Raw genomic sequence first — 21,798 nt, 5'->3', positions numbered from 1 at the left:
AGCACGCGAATAAACCCAAACCACCTGTACAGTATCGCTAACTTCTCCAGCCCGAACTTAGATCTAACGCCCCGCTCCTTCAATCGGACCCTAAGAAAACTTTCTATTGTAAGCGAGTGCGGGAAGGGTTACGGAACCTGAGTTGGAATCTCCCAATCGCCGCCAGATGTCAGCACTCTTGCCTTCACGCATGGTTGACGTACACAGACCAAACACTTGCATCTGCAACCGTGAGCGGACTCGCTTCTGAGTAACGAAATAAAACTGTCCCGGTTTGTTTTGTGAATTAACTGGACCTTAAACTACTTGCTCCAATGAAGCAACTTAGCTGTGGATGGCTATACGTTTACAAGCGCACGGACTAAAACTTTCTAGAGCGGAGACGATGGTTTAAGGTAAGTTAAGATTAATAGGGTTTGTCCTGAAAAAAATGTTTGTTTTTCTTTCGTGACAATTCGTAGTCCATGAGAGTTTTTAAACTAATTTAACGTACAATTAGCTTTCATGTCAATTTGTTTCTAATTGTCTATAGAAAACGTTATGCACTTACAACAAAATCCCACGTTTTCATTTTTTGTACGTTTTAACCAAACTATTATACATGGAACAGTATTCATATTATTTCCATACCACAGCTCGCGGTTCTTCCAAATCGAACCCGGTTACTGAGAAATAACGGCTCCCGATCATAAAAAAAACACCAAAGAGTGTAAAAACACCAGACGCGTAGTGATATATCACACGGTACAGCTCTTAAAGGGAGTTTTTGTTCTCGTTACATTACTTTCCCGGCGTGTGTACAGATAGGTATAAACTGATTGTTGATAGACGAGGTTGCGGTGGGACACGTCCCTGCTGCTGTCGGTAACGCCGAGGAAGTTACCCACTCGAGTGTTCACGTGTTGCTGTGTTTATTATGATGCTTGACTTTTTTTGTAAGAGCTCACATTTTCTTGAACAAATAGAACTTGTCCAAAGTTGTAACTCATTACTCATGAAAAGGGAAAACGTGTCAATGGAAGAAAATTTAAAGGGCATATTCGTCAGTTACATGAATAAAATTGTCAGTTCAAATAGATCACATAACTGTAAATTTTAATGTTCCTTTGAATTTTTTAGTTATGATTCTTAATTTATAATTTTAAATTTAATTCAGCGAAACGTTTTGCATGAGACTTCACAATATGGTATGATATACAATAAATTTAGCTCACATTGGAAATGCTTTTTAAACAGTATGGTCAACGATAATTACGGTGGTTTTCTTTGTGAAATTTGCTCAAACCAAGTACTAAACTGATGTGAAATAGCTTCATACCCATATATTCGGGACCCGTGATGGTCCGGGTTAGAATATTGATCTTCAGTAATCCATGCTTGTCGTAAGAGGCGACTAACGGGATCGGGTGGTCAGGCTCGCTGACTTGGTTGACACATGTCATCGGTTCCCAATTGCGCAGATCGATGCTCATGCTGTTGCTCACTGGATTTCCTGGTCCAGACTCGAATATTTACAGACCGCCGCCATGAAGCTGAAATATTGCTGAGTGCGGCGTAAAACTAAACTCACTAACATATTCAGGACGTGGATTAGAATTTGATCCTAGTAACCCGAATTGTATTTCTGACATTCCCTACAGTACTGTTATGCATACACGTTTGTACGCATCGGTTATGCATCCTACATGAATTCAACACTTTCCATGCCAGTCGTACGAAGCAATTAAATGAATGTGAGTGAGTGAATTTAGTTTTACGCCGCTTTTATCAATATTCCAGCAATATCACTGCGGGGGACACCAGAAATAGACATGTGTCCAAATGGGGAATCAAACCCGGGACTTCGAACGCTGTAACCACTAGGCCACTACCCGCTCTTAAAGGGTGGGAGGGTTTGACTCGGGGAGTTTATATGTCCTCGTGATGTGGGACGGTGGGGTAGCCCAGTGGTAACAGCATTCGCTAGTCGCGCCAAAGACCCGTGTTCGATTCCCCACATGGGTACAAAGTGTGAAGCCCATTTCCGGTGTCCCCCCGCCGTGATATTGCTGGAATATTGCTGAACGCGGCGTAAAACTAAACTCACTCACTCTTCATGGTGTGGGACAATGCCTACTACATTAACAACGAGATTAGCTAGACTCGAGTAACATACCACCGTCTTATAGCTGGTAGATAGCCTGAATTATGCTGAGTGCGGCGTAAAATAACAACAGAGAGCTCATGATATTGCACCTAGTTGATTGCGTTTCACTGTCACCCGACAACGTTAATATCGCTGCTCATAATATCACTCACTGGACATGTGTATAAGACCGCAGTCATTAAGCTTGAATACTCCGGAGTAGATCAATGCTCATCATGCTGTTGATCACTGGATTGTCTGGTCCAGACTCGAGTATTTACAGACCGCCGCCATATAGCTTGAATATTGCTTAATGTGGCTTATAAACAATTAATAAACAAAACAAAAACAAAAAACTGCTGAATGCGCCGTAAAACATCACTCCAAGCAAAACCATATACACGCATATAAACAGGTGTCAAATTAGACCATATTTCTCCAACTGTTATTAATGACCCCTTTTCAGTGGAAACATTCTAATAAATGTCATTTCAATTTTGTTTTTATATATTTTTTGCTAAATAGCGTGTTTCACGAAAGCAATATATGTCAGTGCTTCATACACCTGTAGCTGACATTCCGTGTATATTGGGCGTGCTTGATGAATTGTTATGAAATGTCGTCGAGGTTTTTATGCTTTCTGACACCATTGCGAGACTGCACTCTGTGTTGTTTAACACTGGCTGGATATTAATGTCATAAGCTTTTATTCACAATCCATCTTATCAACATAGCTTCACGGTGTTTTAATTGACAAGATACGACTGTCCTGGTTTGCCTTCAAATTGGCTAAATATTAATAGTAATAATAATAATAATGGTTTTTTCCAAAATTATAATCACTTCATGTTTCGTCGCCTTCAGAACTTGTGTTATAATATACCTTAATATTCCGGTACCGGTTAAAATGAAATCGTCGGGATTTATGTTGTAGGCAACGTCCCACATCATGAAAAGCGAGTGACTGAATTTAGTTTTACGCCGCTTTTAGCAATATTCCAGCAATATCACAACGGGGGACACCAGAAATGTGCTCCACACATTGTACCCATGTTGGGAATCGAACCCGGGCCTTCGGCGTGACGAGCGAACGCTTTAACCACTAGGCTACCAACGTCGGGATTAAGAAGTGTCCCGATCACTCATGGGTGTTTTGAGTGATGCTGTTTACAAACGTAAATGTTATGATATGTTTTGTCGGAAAATTGGTTACCTATAGTAATTAGCAAGGATTAGCAGACGTAAATCGTATGATATGCTTTGTTTTGCAAGGTTTAACTGTACATGAAACTACGGTTATACCGAACTGAAAGGGACAACTAATTTTAGTTCGTTTTAACCGTAGCTTGTTTGACTCATTTCGGCTATAATACCGGCAAGCCACCTGTACAAAATCAGTTCGTCATATCCGTCAATTCGCGAAGTAGTTCGTTATACGCATGTTCGACTTATACGTAGTTTAACGCATAATTATCCTTTAACTGGTTTGCACGTCTATGCTCATGTTTGGTGCTTCTGTTTTAAGTGAGATCCATAGGCTTCTGCTTCTAATTAAAAGTTATAGTTAATAGAATTCTACCATATGGCACATATTCTAGGCCTCATGTCGGGATTGGGCATCTGTTGGAAACATCTTGCAGCGTTAACGCCCCCCGACCATCTTTACCTGCCGTTATTTTCCCCCAATTTGAAAACATCCGGGCCTCCCCGGCTAGAGCGCTTATTGGCATCATCGGTTTAACAGTTTTCCATTAGAGTGCGACACAGGTGAGCTTATCACGAATCTACGGCCCACGTGCATCAAAACATGTGCGTGATTATGTACATACAGCACGTGCGCACGTGATAGTGTCGGTTTGTTATTGGCTAATCCGGAGGCATGTGATTTTTTCCCCTCGCAATTAATTTAATCAATTAACGAGCCAATGAAAACACGATCCACAAGAATGATTTATCAGTAACAAGAACATCCCGGCGGGTGTTGGCGGGGGAAGTTGACGTAAACGGAACCGTTGACGTTGTTCTACTGCTACTGAAGACAGCGTTAGTTAAAGTTTACATTATTCCTGGCAGGGACAATACAGTGAAACAGTTTTCTGTCGTAAGCCAGTGTTAACGTACTGGCCTTTTAGTAGACGCTCATGCCATCGTATCTTGTATTTGTTATTTGTTAATCAACAAACTAAACTATAACTATGTAGATCAACAAACGAGTTCTATGTTCATTAACAAACAAGTTCTATGTTCTTGATAACATATTTAACGATAAACAGATTTTGAGACGGTCCCCTTCGACCCTCACCCTTGATCTGCACAAGGGAAACATGCACGTAACATTAAGTAAACTCCTTACAGCACGTTCATCAAGAGGAATCTACTATTGTGTTTTGGAGTCGTTGAGGAGGCCACGTTTCTACACAGGGTCAAAAACAGACATTGAGCAGATTTTTGGCAGAGGGCGTTCATTTGTTAGCAGGCGCCACACAGAACACTCTTCTAGGTGCACTTGGCAACTCGCGTTGACCGTTTCATTGTAAGAGATATGAAACGTTTATACTCGAACCGTCCAAAAACGGGGCTGTGGGGTAGCCTAGTGGTTAAAGCGTTCGCTCGTCATGCCGAAGACCTGGGTTCGATTCCCAACATGGGCACAATGAGTGATGCCTATTTCTGGTGTTCCCCGCCGTGATATTGCTGGAATATTGCTAAAACTATACTCACTCACTCACTCATTCCTTCCGAAAACGCGCAAAATTTTCGTAGATATATTTATCCTTTTCGCCAACAACTGATGTCATCACAGGTTTTCAGGTCTTCATTCATACAAGTTTCACTCAGTCTGCTATTTTGGCCGCCCAAGGGACTCTGTTTCGTTAGATAATCACAACCTGTCTCGTACAAAATAAATAAGGCAAGATTTGGGGCGATTAACGGTCGAATTTGAATCATATGAAGAATCAAACCAGGAGTTATGTGCGAACTGGCTACCAAATCATACATAATTATAGTATAATACAATTCTAGCTCAGGCATATTTATGAAGTCCAAACTATGTATCCGAAAACAAACGGACTCGTTTTGTGCGAACCTTTGTTAATCCTCCTTGTTGACTGCTTATAGCGTATGTGGCGCTGCGTGTACCATAGGTAAAACCAGTTAAAACGACGTAAACTGCCTACCAAATCATACATAATTTTAGTAAAGTAGGTGAAGACCCTGTTAAACGTTGTCCCCTACAAACTTTTTGAGAGGTATCTCCAGAAAATGTTCCCTATTAAAAGAGGTGACCAACTTGATTTGACTTCATAATGTAGGGAATTGTCTGGAATTGACTGGATTATTTACAGAGCGCCGCCATGTGCCTGAAATAATGACTGTGGGTTTAGACAATCTAAAAAGAGAAAGAGACCGGTGAAAAAACACGAAAATGTAAGGGGCCATTTGTTTAATTAAACAGTCTTTTATAATACATAAACACAAAAGCCTTTCGACACCCCTAAGAAACCAACCATTTGTATTTCGGAGGGCGGACTTGTTGGACTATTGCTTAATAAAGTAAGTTTCGAGAAAATCTGGAAAATGATCATCTTGACATGTGAACGTCAAAATACGAATGTGTTCCCCTGACAAGAGTGTGTAAATGTTTTTAAGAATTGAAGACATACTTCAAAAGTCAAACTCTACCTCCGAGCCCAGACACTTGAGACAAACTTGTCGACCCCGCCATTGATGAGACGCCAGACCGGGTTATACACCTACATAGGTGTCATGCTAATCACAGGCAACCAGTTCATCCACGAGACCTCTAGCAGTCGAACTGGGTCGTGGTGGTCGGGCCTGTTGGTTAAAGTAACGAACGTCATGGATGGAACATAGGGTGTCGCAAACAAATCCAGAGGCAGAAAATGATAAATAATAGTAATCATCATCATCATCATCATCATCATCATCATCATCATCATCATCATCACTGCCAACAATAACAATCAGCAGCAGCAATAACTACTATCAAACATCATTATATATTCACCACTCATCATCATTATCATCATTGTCACCACAATCATCACTACCATCATCATCGTCATCGCCAACACCAACATTCATCAGCAGCAGCAGCAGTAGCAGACCACCAACAAACATCATAGTATCTTCACCATCATAATCATCATCATCTCCATCATCCCCAATCATCTTCGTTGTCATTATCATAGTTTTATTAGTGAAATGCGTACTGACTGACTGACTGAGTTTGGCTTTACGCCGCTTTTAGCAATATTTCAGCAACATCACGGTGGGGGACACCAGAAATGGGCTTCATACGTTGTACCCATGTGGAGATTCGAACCCGGGTCTTCGGGGTGACGAGCCAACGCTTTAATCACTAGACCACCCCACCGCCCGTGTCAAATGACTATATCTTTCTAAGGCAGTAGCGGAATTAATAATTGTATATATATACAATTATTAATTACACTTCTAATCAACTTCTTTATCCCAATTCGCAGTCGGTTTGTTTTCCAGATTCTAACTCAGTCATGTTCATAAGGTTCAAACCATGAATCCGAAAACAAACGGACTCGTTTTGTGCGAACCTTTCTTGATCCTCCTTGTCTACTGCTTATAACGTATGTGGAGCTGCGTGTAGCAAAGGTAAAACCAGTTAAAACGACGTGAAATCACGCATTTCCACGCGAGATCCGAGAGTGCGTTCCGTCGTGTGATGTTCATCAAAGTTAAATTAGCATAGACTTGATCTACAAGTTGATTATACAGCTTTAGGACCTTTTGGTGATCTCTATCAACATGATTATACCGGTTTGGGGCCTGGGGGTAATTTCTATCAACATTTGTTGACTTTAACATGCCTGGGTAGTTTCGTCAACAAGATGTAGGGTTTGGCCACGAACCTGATATTTGAATCGCGGAAGATTAATGGACATGAGGCATTCCTCTGTATCACAAATAAGCACCTTTGTTGTGAGATCAGGTTTATAATAGAAAGGGAGAATGAAAATAGCAAAAAAAAGATGCTACAGCATTCTAAAACATGTTTTTGTTGTTATAAGATTATATCGTGTTTATGTTTACCCCGTAATCAGGTGACATGGACGATTTGAAAATTTTCCATCGTACGAGGCCTTGTGACGATACGTTTTTTCACAAGAAAATAGACCGTATGCCAGAAAAAGTATGTATTTTCTAAGTAATTGCACATGCAAGACATCCCCAGGTGCCAAAATCTTTTATTATTGCGACGAAGCATGCTAACTGAATGCGCCCCAGGCTTTATTGCGAGTATCAAATATCAAATATAGTTTGATATCGCCTGGGGTGACATCCATTTTGGTATTCCGTAATTATCATAACTGCTGTGCCAATATCGAGGACAATAGCCGAATGAATTCAACGTGAACTATTAAAATCAACTACCTGTGTTTTCAGACATTTGTTTTGACGCGAAAGGTATGGGGGATTTGCGTTATAAGACACTCGGTAACCCCGGACATTGGCCTCCGTCACCTAGTCACCTCGTCACTCTCGTATCTGTCAAAATAAACTATCAATAATTTGTTTGGTCGCAGTCTTACTATATATACAACATGCGTTTATATCCCTAGGCGGCGAATACCGCAGATACTGCAGGCGACTTTGAGTCGTGGAGTTCGACCTTGCATTGTTGTAGAGACGGCGTGTGCGATGTTTTGTTGTTAAGTCACGCTGTCTGTCGACGTCTGTGACATTTTCACGGCCAGCTGTAAGCTTGTTGTGGAGCGTGGCTGTTAATCACGTGTAATACTGCTGTTAAATCACACTATGGAGTAAGATATTTGATAAGTTTAAATATCCCCATCCTCGCCGTGAAGATGTAAATGTCACGCCGTGACAGTCTGTGACGTCACCGAGATGGCGTTACGTTGACCCGTCATCTCCAGTGAGGATGACCAACGTGTTCTGTCTTACTGGACATTTCTGTGTAACCATGTCGGAGAGACTGTTCATAGTGCAACAGATTTGATCTTCATAATCAACACGCCCCTTCATCAGCAGGTTTTTGTTTGGTTTGGTATTTAACGCTGCGCTCAGCAATATTCCAGCTGTATGGCGGCGGTCTGTAAATAATCGAGTCTGGACTAGACAATCCAGTGGTCAACAGTATGAGCATCAATCTACGCAACTGGGATACGATGACATGCGTCAACCAGGTCAGCGAGTCTGACCACCCGATTCCGTTACTAGTCGCCTCTTACGACAAGCATCCCCCTTGTGAAATAGAAAACCGTTACGTAAATACATGTATGCGTTTGAAATTCGTCCTGGTCACTACCTAAAACAAACCACTTCAAAACCACTACAGCTCATACGATAATATCAATATCCGCTCTCCCCACCCAGGGCACCCCAGCCTTCCCCACCCCGAATAAAAACCAACCAAAAAACTTACAAACAAAAGGCATCATTACAAAAAAGAAACGATAAAAATAACAAGGATTAATATTTAAAATAATAACATTTAAAATAGAAATACACAGCGTTATAAATGATCATATCCATATGTGAAATACAGCTGGATAAATTAATAAGCAATAGAAGATACACAAAACTGTATCCGAAAACTTTTCATAACCTGCCAAATCCGACCCCGCCCCACACAAGAAATATCTGCGAAAAACAATCATCTCGCCTCTGTATTTGCATATATGACACGGTGATATTTCATAATACCCAGCCTCGCCTTGTTCCCTCCTCTCAGTTCCCCCTTCCCCACCCCCACAGTTGGAACAGTGCGTGATATAGACGTCTATACCCCCACAACACATATTGCTGTCAGACTCTGAATGGCGTCCCTGTCACAAGGAGTCTAGGAGGAGGAATTAATACGTAACGTGTATGGAATTTGTTGCAAGTTTATCTGCAGTTACCAGTCTAGCCTTGCACTTCCGGGCCCTAGGGAACGCTGGGTATGTTATTGCAGTTGGGGCTGTATGATGCCATGGTAACGGAGCATATTTCTTAACACGAGGGCAGATGAATTACTGGATCCGCTACAGTCAAAACAACGCTAAGCCAACACGTAAACGTCATTCTGGTAATCACAGAACCACACATCAGTTTGTCGTCTAATTATGCGGTAACGTTCCGAGTATGTATTTTACCGCTGAGGCACAAAAAACAATGACAAACTTATCGCTATGGAAAATGTGGCGTCGAAAACAATGAGCTCGCAAAGTCGACGACGTGGAAATTATGGCGTCATGGTAAGATTCCGTCGAAAACGGATTTATGGCAACTTGGCATTTTGGCGCGTGGTTGTCGCTTGTTACATTGTATATAGTCCAATATCGTTTGATCCAATCTGCTTTTTTGCGTTTTTAACGCCGAACTCAGCAAAATTTCAGCTTTTTCTCCGCTGTATGACGCAGCTTGTAAATAATCGAAACTGGACTAGATAATCCCGTGATTGATATTGCGTTAAACACTCGATCCACTTGGTCATCTCTGACGACCAGGCTAGCTATTCTCGAAACGTTCGTAGCCCTACGAACTTCTTAAGCCCATTCTTAACACCGTGGCTACGATCAAAGTTAAGAATTCTTAGGGCTACGAACGTTTCGAGAATAAGGGCCCAGGGTAGCTATTCTCAACCGTTCGTAGCCCTACGAACTTCTTACGCCCATTCTTAACACATTGGCTACGATCAAAGTTAAGAATTCTTTGGGCTACGAACGTTTCGAGAATAAGTGCCCTGCTAGCTATTCTCAACCGTTCGTAGCCCTACGAACTTCTTAAGCTCATTCTCAACACATTGAATACGATCAAAGTTAAGAATTCTTTGGGCTACGCACATTTCGAGAATAAGGGCCCAGCTGAAGTTGCTACGAAGCTATTCTGACGTGCGTACTCCACGAGTAACAAAGGAACGTATAAACTAGTGCTATACAGTGATATACTGAACGCCATAAATATGTATACATGTTTGCTTGTATCCAATATAATAGGCAACAAGCCTTAAATAATTAAAACCAGTATATATCTTCTTCTTTTCGGCAATATTCTACAAACCATAACCATTTTTTGAGACAGGAAAGCAATGTTAGATGCCATCTTTGGTTAACGTCGAAACGGTTAAATTATAGTCTTATCAATTTTCTAATGTGTTTTTAGTCGCGTCGGGATGCCCGGAAAATACATACTATTTCATACTGCTGTCGGACATGACAATGACGTCATAACAAAACAGCCAATGAGAATCACTTGTTTTGTTGTTCACGTGATCGATGCACACGTGGCCAGCAGAGATGTCATTCAAATGGCAAAGCAGATAAAAAGGCGCCAGCCCACTCGCATCCCTTTATTTTCGCGATCACTCTCAGTTGCGAAAATCAAGCCAAATGTCAGACTCGTAACGTACAACGAATTAAAAGACAGGGAATACAGACGGTATTAAAAGAATGCGCTTTGTCAGACAAATTATGAAGGATACTTATGGGCTTACAACACGCGTGGATGTAACAAGTGGGTGGGCTACTGCGCTACACGGGAACCAAACATGCAACATATTGTCTTCAAACAACCAGGCAGTGGGAACAGACGAAAGATATTATATACCTTGTGGACTTGTGTTTAAGGAACGCTTAAGAACTATGTTTATCAAATGTTAATTCTTGAAACTTTTGTTTGGTATCCAACCGATCGTTTGCAAGTTCGTCCCAAGAGCTTTTGCACAATACTATTTTTTTGCGGCTGGGAATTGTTTGCGGGTTTGAATGTGGATTCCGTCCTTTTGCTTGTAGTTGTGTATTTGATCATACGGGGTTTTGTACACCGCGAGCGTGTTTGTTCAAGGTCTAGAAAAGCAGCTTGTTTTTACCTCGATGTTAAGAAGTTTGTTGTGAGTAGCTCACATTTTTTCGCATGTCCCAGAATGCAGTTCGTGACAATAGAAATGGCCGACTTAAGTCACATCTGCAGTGAAGCGGGGAGTCTTCTCATTAAAGTTTTATTGCTCACGGCTCAGATAACTCGAATTACTGACATACGTGGTCTTTGTGAATGGAAAAAATGCCATCGTCCTAAGAAATAAGCTTTATTATAATTGAGTATTCTTCTTGAATACACACAGCATCTGCTTAGTTTTCGCCATTTTCTATCCGAACGTCCGTCCGCCATATGTCGGACTATTGCTTCACAATGCACGTACAACACGAAGTGCACCTGCATCGTGGCACGGCGTGTGTTGCACAATGTTGCAGATATGTGTGCACCAACTGATATTTACTATTTATACCCCAGCAAACCTTGTCACTATGCTGTTGGATAGATCTGTTGACATATTGTCAACCAGGTTTCCACCAGACTTGGGTTAGCCAGTAACGAGGGTATGTTTAGTGCTTTTTAATGTTTTTATTGCATAGTTGGGAAGTGAAGGTTTAGGATGATACTTTGGAATCTTGCTTGGTATTTGTATTGAGCACGTGCAGGATGTGTTTAAGGAAAATGTGCAATAGTGGAGAACGAGGGTATTGATGGATAAGATGTGGTTTTGATGGGTTGTATCAATTCAAGTTATTGTACACAATGTCAGAACGAGGGTATTGATGGATAAGATGTTATTTTGATTGGTTGTATCAATACAAGTTATTGTATACAATGTCAGAACGAGGGTATTGGTGGATTAGATGTGGTTTTGATGGGTTGTATCAATACAAGGTATTGTACACAATGTCAGAACGAGGGTATTGATGGATAAGATATGGTTTTGATGGGTTGTATCAATACAAGATATTGTATACAATGTCAGAACGAGGGTATTGATGGATAAGATATGGTTTTGATGGGTTGTATCAATACAAGTTATTGTATACAATGTCAGAACGAGGGTATTGATGGATAAGATGTGGTTTTGATGGGTTGTATCAATACAAGTTATTGTACACAATGTCAGAACGAGGGTATTGATGATGGATAAGATGTGGTTTTGATGGGTTGTATCAATACAAGTTATTGTATACAATGTCAGAACGAGGGTATTGATGGAAAAGATGTGGTTTTGATGGGTTGTATCAATACAAGTTATTGCACACAATGTCAGAACGAGGGTATTGATGGATAAGCTGTGGTTTTGATGGGTTGTATCAATACAAGCAGAGACCATATAATAGATATAATATCTATTTTATGGTCTCTGATACAAGTTATTGTACACAATGTCAGAACGAGGGTATTGATGGATAAGATATGGTTTTGATGGGTTGTATCAATACAAGTTATTGTACACAATATCAATGGGGACATGTGATTGGATCACTCGTATTTGGCTCTCTGGGTACTTTCATAGAGTTCACAGTGGACAGTACCTCAGGGCCTGACAGTTTTCAGAAGACATAAATTTTGTATCAGTTTTATTTAAACTTAATTTAATTTATATTTTGGTTTGAGGCAGAATGATGATTGGTTGGAGTGATGTGAAAAAGGTTGCAAATTGGCGTAGGGTTTTACTATCCGACTATCCTTTACACCAATATCTGGGCTGGCTATTTTGTTTGACCAATTTGACCAATCATCCAAGTAATCAGCCTCCAGATCACACTGCATCGATACTGTGCATTCGTCCACCATGTGACTCAAATATCCACCAACCGCCCGAGTCCGTACTATACTGTGATTTAGTCATCATCTGATTCTCTCTATCCATCCCTCCATCAACTGGCTTTTCTATCAATTGACCCTCCATCACTCCATCCACCCATGCTATTCTTTCTATCCACCCTTCTGATTCTCTGCGCCATTCTATTGTATGAAACACACCCTGCTTCTACCCATCAGCCCACTGACTCGCTCGCTGTAACAATCCATCCATCGTTTTACTCTATTTAGCAACTACAATTACACTTTATTCTATCAATCCATCCATCGCTTTATTCTATCAATCAATGTCGCGCTTGACTATATCAGTCCATACCTTGCTTTACTCACTCTGTCAATCCATTCCTAGCTTTACCTTCTCTATCAGTCCATCAATCGCTTTACCCTCCCTATCAATCCATCCCTTGCTTTACCCTCTCTATAAATTATTCGATCTCTTTACTCTCTATCCATCCTTCCATCGCTTTACACTCTCTAACAATCCATTCCTTGCTTTAATATCAATCCATCAATCGCTTTACACTCTATCAATCCATCCATCGCTTTACCCTCCCTATCAATCCATTCCTTGCTTTAATATCAATCCACCAATAGCTTTACTCTCTATCAGTCCATCAATCACTTTACTCTCAATCAATCCATCAATCGCTTTACCCCCTCTATCAGTCCATTCCTTGCTTTTAATATAATCCACCAATAGCTTTACTCTCTATCAGTCCATCAATCACTTTACTCTCAATCAATCCATCAATCGCTTTACCCCCTCTATCAGTCCATTCCTTGCTATAATATCAATCCATCAATCGCTTTACTCTCTATCACTCCATCAATCGCTTTACCCTCTCTATCAATCCATCAATCCATCAATCCGCATCGCTTTACACTCTCTATATCAATCCTATCTTTACCCTCTATCAGTCCATCCCTTTACTCTCTATCATCAATCTTTTACCCTCCCCTATCAATCCATATCGCTTTCCTCTCTATCAATCGCTTTACACTCTCTATCAATCCATCAATCCCTTTAACTCTTTCCCTCCATCAATCGCTTTTGCTATAATATCAATCCATCAATCGCTTTTACTCTATCAACTCCATCAATCGCTTTACCCTCCTATCAAACTCCATCAAACGCTTTACCCTCTCTATCAATCCATCAATCGCTTTACCCTCTCTATCAATCCATCCATCGCTTTACACTCTCTATCTATCCATCAATCCCTTTACTCTCTATCAATCCATCCATCGCTTTACACTCTCTATCAATCCACCCATCGCTTTACTCCCTCTACCGATCAATACATAGTTTCACCCAGCGTTAGTTTGTGGAAGGTACCGGCCACCCATTGATTCTCCCCCCCCAATTATCATCTATCTCCCAGCCCCCGCAGCATCAGATCCCCCCAAGGAAGGTTACAACAATATCGCAACATGGACCGCACATGCCGCCATGTTTTACTCTGCATGTCCGTGTAATCGCCCGTCGTTCCTCGCCATCACCTTGACGCCTGGTAAGTGGATGATGAAACGAGCCATCAATAGCACCCTTACCCCGCTGCCCTACCCACACCACCACAGGTAGCCGCGGCGTGAACTTGTCACATACCTGTCGACAGGTGCCTACCTGCTGGATGTCTCAGGTGAGTGGAACACAGTCCCATGATGTATATGTTCGCTACGCTGTTGTGACCGGTCAGCTGTTACTGTCGTCCACTGCCCGCCGTAATGTCCACAAATGGCCTGTAATGTATACAAAAAGGGATACCTGTCCATGGCATCTGTTAACCTTTTACGAATCTGAAACGCATTTCTCACCTCAAATACCGTGGAAATGGCCATGGGGAATGTCACCTTGTTTGAAAGAGGAACTTAAGTGTGATGAGATACTATTGAATATATTAAACATGTTTCTTGAAAATGTAATCATGTCATTGCTGCTGGTCGGTTTATTATTAGCTCAAGAATGGGGACGCACCCCATGGGTCAGGACTTAATGGACATGTGAACGGACACGGTCACTTATCATTTATGTGTGAAAGGGATATTCGACTGTGACTGATCTATCCGCCAACACCTCTTATCTGAGGTGACTCTGCTTTTGTTAAGTGACAGTGAGGAGTATTTATTTCATGAGTAGCCCTTCCTCCATCCCAACCTAGCACGTCATCTGATTCACGTCCGTCCGCTGGAGATTTATACCTCTTGCCGGAAATAATAATTGCTTAAACGTATTTATTGTCCCGTTAGGCGTTTTGTGCACACTCAGTTCTAAAGCATGGCCTTCGGAGTTGTTCTGATAGGATTGCATACTCCACAGGGAGTTGAGAACGAATGATTGAGTGCGTATTGTAAGTTAACCGGGGTAATCATAATTCAACACTGCTTACATTCCATTATTGCTGCTGCTGTTGTTGTTGCTGCTGTTGCTGTTAAGTCGAACATGTCCAGGGCTGATTTTGGTTCATTTTCCTTGACAACGTTTATATAATATTTGTTTCCATGTAACATACAACACATGCTGTTAGAAAACATATTTTTAATAAATTTACATATTTATGCAAAATCTTGCTGGGTGTTGTGAACATTAAGAATTGGTTTAACCTCACAAAGAAAAAAAACATAAAGGGTGTCATAGTTATTTAACAAGGTGACAATCAAGTATTAATCAGTTCTGTCCTGAGAGGTGTTAGTAAATACCTGAGAAAAGTCATATTGCAAAAAAACGTAATGTACATAGACTTATCCGTAAAGGTTAAATAATATATACCATCTAATACAAGTAAAAAGCACTTTTATATTACATGCCTATAGTAAACAGGTCATGCCATGACAGATTAACGATCACCATAAGAAAACTTCGGATGTACGTTAATTTCTTTTCAGTAGACAGGTGCGTAGCAAGCCAATTTTTTTCGTGTAAGCCCGATAGGTTGCAAAGCTTCATATTCAGATCGTATTGAGGCCTTGCCCAACCTTTCTAGCAATATTCGCGTGTAAACCCGGGCTTTTCTTTACAAAGGTAGCTACCCCCCTGGCAGACTATAATATAATATATAGCCCAAATCGGAGTCCAGTTGACGGAATGGTAAGGCTAGCCTCTTGGTTTCTCTGTGGTGGACGTTTTCATTTAGATATTAATCTCCGAACACCAGCCTGCATTCCATAGCTATTTACGTGCATACCTTTTCCTAATCAAATAGAAGCACACTTAACATACCTACACGGTCAGATGAAGACCCTCTAGAACCCGTTTTATTCCCCATCCTGGCTTTAAAACACCGCACGTCTAAATCTACGAACTCGGACCTCTCTTTCATCTCAGTGGCAGCCTGACACTTCCGGTTTGTCTACACGCTCCTAACCCTACAGAATGCCCGGATGGATCGCATGGCTGTGCAGCAAGTGCAAGATGGCGGGATACACGCCATAAATCCTACCATTGGCGACCGTTCCCCTCGGCACATCGCGCGTGCAATGCCAGATGGTCCGGGTTTGTCTGAGTTCAAAACCTGGAGGAACAAGCCAGGTGCTCTGGTACTCAGCACGAAGTGGAATGTGTAAGAATCCCCTTTTTGACCCAATCGAAATAAGACACAAGCCCTAATCGAGGAATGTAACTCGTCCGGAAGCTCTCGCGAGATATATAGTACACTCGGTAGTATATACTTGATGAAGTGTCGGAGAAAAAACAACAGAATATCTATATCTTTCAATGAGGTAGAAGACCACTCCGGAGGTTGAACACTTATTCAAGAACAATAACCCAACTGTGAGGTTATTAATAGTGGAAGGAAAATACCATTCGTGACGTTTATTGTATTTGCATATTCATTTGTGTTCTTTACTGTGACTATAACCAGTTGCCAAGGCAGTAGTATCTGCTCCAAGGCCATGAAGTGTACATCTTTGTAGCAGACTTTATTGTTTTAAGAGGGGTCCTTTCAAGTTCAAATGTGTTTATCGCGTCGTTATCCTGTTATAGCTAAACAATGGTTATCTTATCTCCAGTGTAAACTAACCGACCAATCAAACTGCCTCTTTTAAGATGCTTATTTTGCATATTTATGTCCGATGTAAATATTCGTGTCTCGTATAAACGGACCTTGAAGCATTACGAAATTTCCACCTATGTGATAATTGTCTTTAACATGTTCATGGACGCTGGGCCGTTATACAGTTTTGTCTTAGGTGGCCCGAATTTTCAGGTGCAAAGAACAGTATTTAATATCTTGCTGTGGGGGGTGTTCTTTTACAGACAGGTGGACTCGTGATACAACTGCAAGTTGTGAAGCTACTAAATGATGTGTTTACTTTCGTACTTGCGACAGACTGTGTGAAAGTAGCCCACAGTGCATGATTTCCGTGTGTTAATAAATGCCTTTAACTGCACATGCAAGGTCATGTATTTGTAACGCAAAGCGGGGCGGTGGGGTAGCCTAGTGGTTAAAGCGTTGGCTCGTCACGCCGAAGACCCGGGTTCGAATCCCAACATGGGCACAATGTGTTAAGCCCATTTCTGGTGTTCGCCGCCGTGATATTGCTGGAATATTGCTAAAAACGGCGTAAAACTAAACTCAGTCAGTCAGTAAGTGTAACGCAAAGTAACAGGGTTTTCAGGTATGTCAAAATTATGTAAAATATATCATTTAAAACAACAGATAAATGTGAATACGACATGAAGCAACGTATTATTGTATTATAATAAACAATAGGAGTTTTAGAGAGGTTTTCTGAACGTCCTTCTTTGTGATCATAGAGGACACGCTTCGCTGAACACAAGCCTATTGGAGGCTCAGTGTTCATGATTCCTCCACATGATTACCTACCACGGTGGATGGTTTAAAAATATATTTAAATTGAAACAGGGCGTTCAGTAACATAGATTACGTATGGTACCAGCATTGCAACAGTACTTAGGTGAGGAACACTAGAAGCAGCTTCACATATTGTACTGGGAGTCGAACCTGGGGCTTAGGTGTGATTGGCGAACGTTGTAACCACTGGGCTACCCCAACGCCCCCTTCCCTGAACAGTTCGGAATACTGGATGTCTCGAGTACCATCGAGTAATCGGTTCTGCGATTTTTCGTTTTGGAAGTTTTAAAACTAGAAATGAACCACAGTATGTACGCTATGGTTACCTCGTCAAACTATATTCTTTAAAACGAATCCCATTTTACTGAAGGATGCTCTCTTGAATTTATGAATGACAGATATCGAGTCACTTTTATCCGTTGTTCCCAATCTTCTGGGCCTGTTACATGCATAGTTGAATGTAATTATACAAACAAATTTAACCTTGTGTTTAATTAAGACTGAAGTAAGGTTTCTTCTGAAATCACTGTATGACCCCTAAACGAGTTAATTAATATTATATTGTGTCCGGAATTAACTATTCTCAGTATAATTTGTTACATACATAGTTAAGAGTATTTTTAGAGACAAACTCAAACCTTGTGGTTAGTTACGACTGAAGGGGGCTTCTGAAAACTTCTCTATGGCAACTCCTGAATCAACGAGTTCATTGTGTTCGGAATTCCCAAATTTCAGCTGGGTTCGTTGCACACATAGTTCAGAGTATTTATAGAGACAAAATTAAACCTTGCGGCCAGTTAGGTTGCAGGATGCTTACACGAAATGATGCTGTGCAATATAACGGTTTCTACACCATGATGCTGATGCTCTAACTGACAGTGAGTTCTCTTCCTATTACCATGACGTTTTCAGGTACGCCAGATATCCCCCACAAGCACCTGTCTTTTACCCATAATACACCGGGCATTCCAAGACAGCCAAGTATCAGGGCAGGAGGAGTACCGACTGGGAACCGTGGGAGATCACCAGAAGCCTAATGATGTTAGGATTATATTGTCATTTGTAATGACGTGGGTTTACTTCAGAGAAAAGCCCAGCTATGTCCTAATAGTTTCCTTGATGCTTAATACATACCGATGTCTGTTGAAAACATTAACAAGCAGGCAACGGAATCGGTCGCTAGGGGGCGCTTTTTGTTGCGGGGCGGTCCCGATGGATGTTTTTCGCCTCTTGATATGAGGAATATACAGAGGAAACGGCAACAATCCCCGTCTACACATCCTGACATTTATGAGATGTACATTCAGCAAGAATATATATGTTTTAGGTTTTCCTGTGCCCATGGGCATCATTCCTGTGCCCATCGGGTTTCATGCATCAAGCAACCCGTGAAGGTCCGGGTTAGAATTGATCTTCAGTAACCCATGCTTGTCGTAAGAGGCGACTAACGGGATCGGGTGGTTGACACTGACTTGGTTGACACTTGTCATCGGTTCCCAATTGCGCAGATCGATGCTCATGGTGTTGATCACTGGATTGTCTGGTCCAGACTCGATTATTTACAGACCGCCGCCATATAGCTGGAATAATGCTGAGTGCGGTGTAAAACTAAACTCACTCACTCTGCATCAAGCTGATGTAAATGGAATATTGTTCAAGACGCCTTTAAATCCAATTCACTCACTCACTCGGGACGAATATATTATTTTCCTGATACTGACTATTGTTTATACCATTATTTTGCGGAAGAGTATATATTTTATATAAAATATATTATTTATAATAATAATATATTATATATTCTATATAAATTATATAGAATTAAAACAAAATTATTACGGTTTTGTTAGCATCTACAAATTCGTTTTAACACTTGGGGCGGTGGGGTAGCCTAGTGGTTAAAGAATTCGCTCGTCACGCCGAAGACCCGGGTTCGATTCCCCACATGGGTACAATGTGTGAAGCCCATTTCTGGTGTCCCCCGCCGTGATGTTCCTGGAATATTGTCAAAAACGGCGTAAAACTAAACTCGCTCACTCACTTTTCGACATTGTCAATATATTTCACAGCAACGGTCTCATTACCGTCTCAGCATAACCTACGAGGAAAATTGAACACAGTGTGTGTCAGCTTACAAAGGTTTCTACGCTGTATTGAGATGCTATTATTGCTAATGGTGATATCATTGACGTGCTCTACGAGCTGGCTCCACGCTTGAGAGACAGATACTGATAATAGGTCGCGTAAACATCGGCTGAACTATCGCTCTCACCCCCCATGAGCAATAACAGAGATCTGCATATGGGTCACGGGAGATCAAGAAGGCCACCAGACAGATCCAGGTAGAACATAAGCAACGCTAGAGCCTCGTTATGTCTATCTTTACCTCCATGACTTGTGTTATGATAGTTGAGGAGAGTTGGCGTTTTACAGCCAGGCTGTAAAGTGATGGCTGACAGGAAGTGGCGTAGGAATTATCGGGTACAAATCCTCAGCACAACCCTGCAAATTTGAGATTCTTACGCTGTTCGCGACGTGGGGCGGAGCCGTGAAGGAAAAAGGTTTATGATTTAATTATTTCAGCAGATTTTTCTGTTTGTAATAAAGGTATAGGCGCGTAAGAGCTGGTCCAAATTTTTGTTGAAAGAATTATTTGAAACGCGTAGCCAGGGATGCTTCGGAGTGAAAACACGTGTTCATTTGCAGCCTTGACCTTCAAAACGAAAAACGACGTCTGGAGCCTCCTGTGCGAAATTTCACGAGTGATTTGTTACTGAGACTAAAATAACAGGCGCCTGTGAGAAATTGTGGTGCATGCTGAAAAGAGCACGCCAAATAAATCATATTTATGTTGTGTTAAATAACACAACACCATTGTTGTGTTATTTCTTGCCGATTCTCAAAGAGTCGGATTGTAACGTGTTCGCACGCGAATATACATCATTATGGTATTCTGGTAGGTTGTGAATTAATCAAAACACATATGTTTTCTATATATGTTTCAGATTTACGTTCAACAATACACTTTCAAACCACATCAATGGCTTCAAAGTGTTATAAAAATTCTTTGCTTTCTTGATCGCCTCCGAAAGAGTTAACGCGTATGTCGTAAATATGACACCAGTACCATTACGTTTTAAATGTAACATCAGTCGAAAGGGGCAGATGTTTCTCTAAACGTCATTTATTTGAGTCGTCAATCGACATTAATGGTTGCTTCACTGCACTTTGGCGAGGTCAACAATGTCTATTATCTTTCAATTAGGAAACTCGGCACGGCGTATGAACCTGTTACTCAAACGGTTGTTTGAGACATGCGCGACACGAAATAGTTCGGCGTACGTGTTAAGTGTTCGCGTGCCAACAGATTAGCAACTACACGTTGGATGACGTCTGCAGCGTCAGTCCACAGAGGGAACGCCGCGACGTCATCAGCTACTGGATGCTAATGTATTGGAATTTGACCCACACTCGATAAACCAACTAACCTAATTATTATTCTATTGTCATTTTCTGTGCGATCATTGATATTCTAGGAACATGCTGGGATGTTTTAAACAATAATCCGTTCCTGAGAATGACGAGAACGCCAAATCACTCATTGGCAACCCTGAATGTTCTCGATGTTCTAAACATGGCGTGGGCATCTTAGCACCTCATTCGGGTGAACGATATTGTATGACTTAAAATACTCACTGGAAAAGAATTCACACAAAATGAAAATTCAGTACTGTGTGTGATTTAAAATAAATTGTAATGTGACGGAGGGACATAGTGGTTAAAGACGTGAGTCGTCACTCTGAAGCTCACCTTTCGAATTTTGAAATGGGCACAAGGGGTGAAGTCAATTGTTTACCTATTCCCGAATTAATAACTTAAGATTCTCAGGCGCAACAAATAACACACGCTGATTCTCCGCTAATAATAATAGCATGGTAAATAACATGGTAAAAAACATAGCAATAGCATGGCAAATAAGATGCTAAAAAACATGACAATAACATTAAATAATATGGCCAATTCTAAGGCAATAACATGGTAAATAAGATGCATAATAATATGGCAATAACAGTTAATAACATGCTCTATAACATGGTAAATGACAAGGTAAAAACGACTGTTATGACCCTCATTACACTGGAGTAGGTTGGCACGCAGGTAATATCAACAAAAGTAAACGTATTTACAAAATAAACTGCTCAATAGGTTTTC

The 21,798-nt window shown here is 41.1% G+C and overlaps 1 protein-coding gene across 1 annotated transcript in view; it reads left to right on the top strand.

Moving 5' to 3' along the window:
* Positions 1–204: 204 nt before the first annotated feature.
* LOC124275702 (lactadherin-like) overlaps positions 205–21,798 on the top strand; it is a 112,666-nt gene continuing 91,072 nt past the window's right edge. The window contains exon 1 of the mRNA XM_046711338.1: positions 205–395. The gene's annotated coding sequence lies outside the window, so the exon portion shown is untranslated. The remainder of the gene's footprint in view (positions 396–21,798) is intronic.

The sequence above is a fragment of the Haliotis rubra genome, unplaced genomic scaffold, assembly GCF_003918875.1.
Source record: "Haliotis rubra isolate DU_JTF1 unplaced genomic scaffold, ASM391887v1 Scf201, whole genome shotgun sequence".
Taxonomy (NCBI): Eukaryota; Metazoa; Mollusca; class Gastropoda; order Lepetellida; family Haliotidae; genus Haliotis; species Haliotis rubra.
This window is presented reverse-complemented; position numbering and strand designations above follow the sequence as displayed.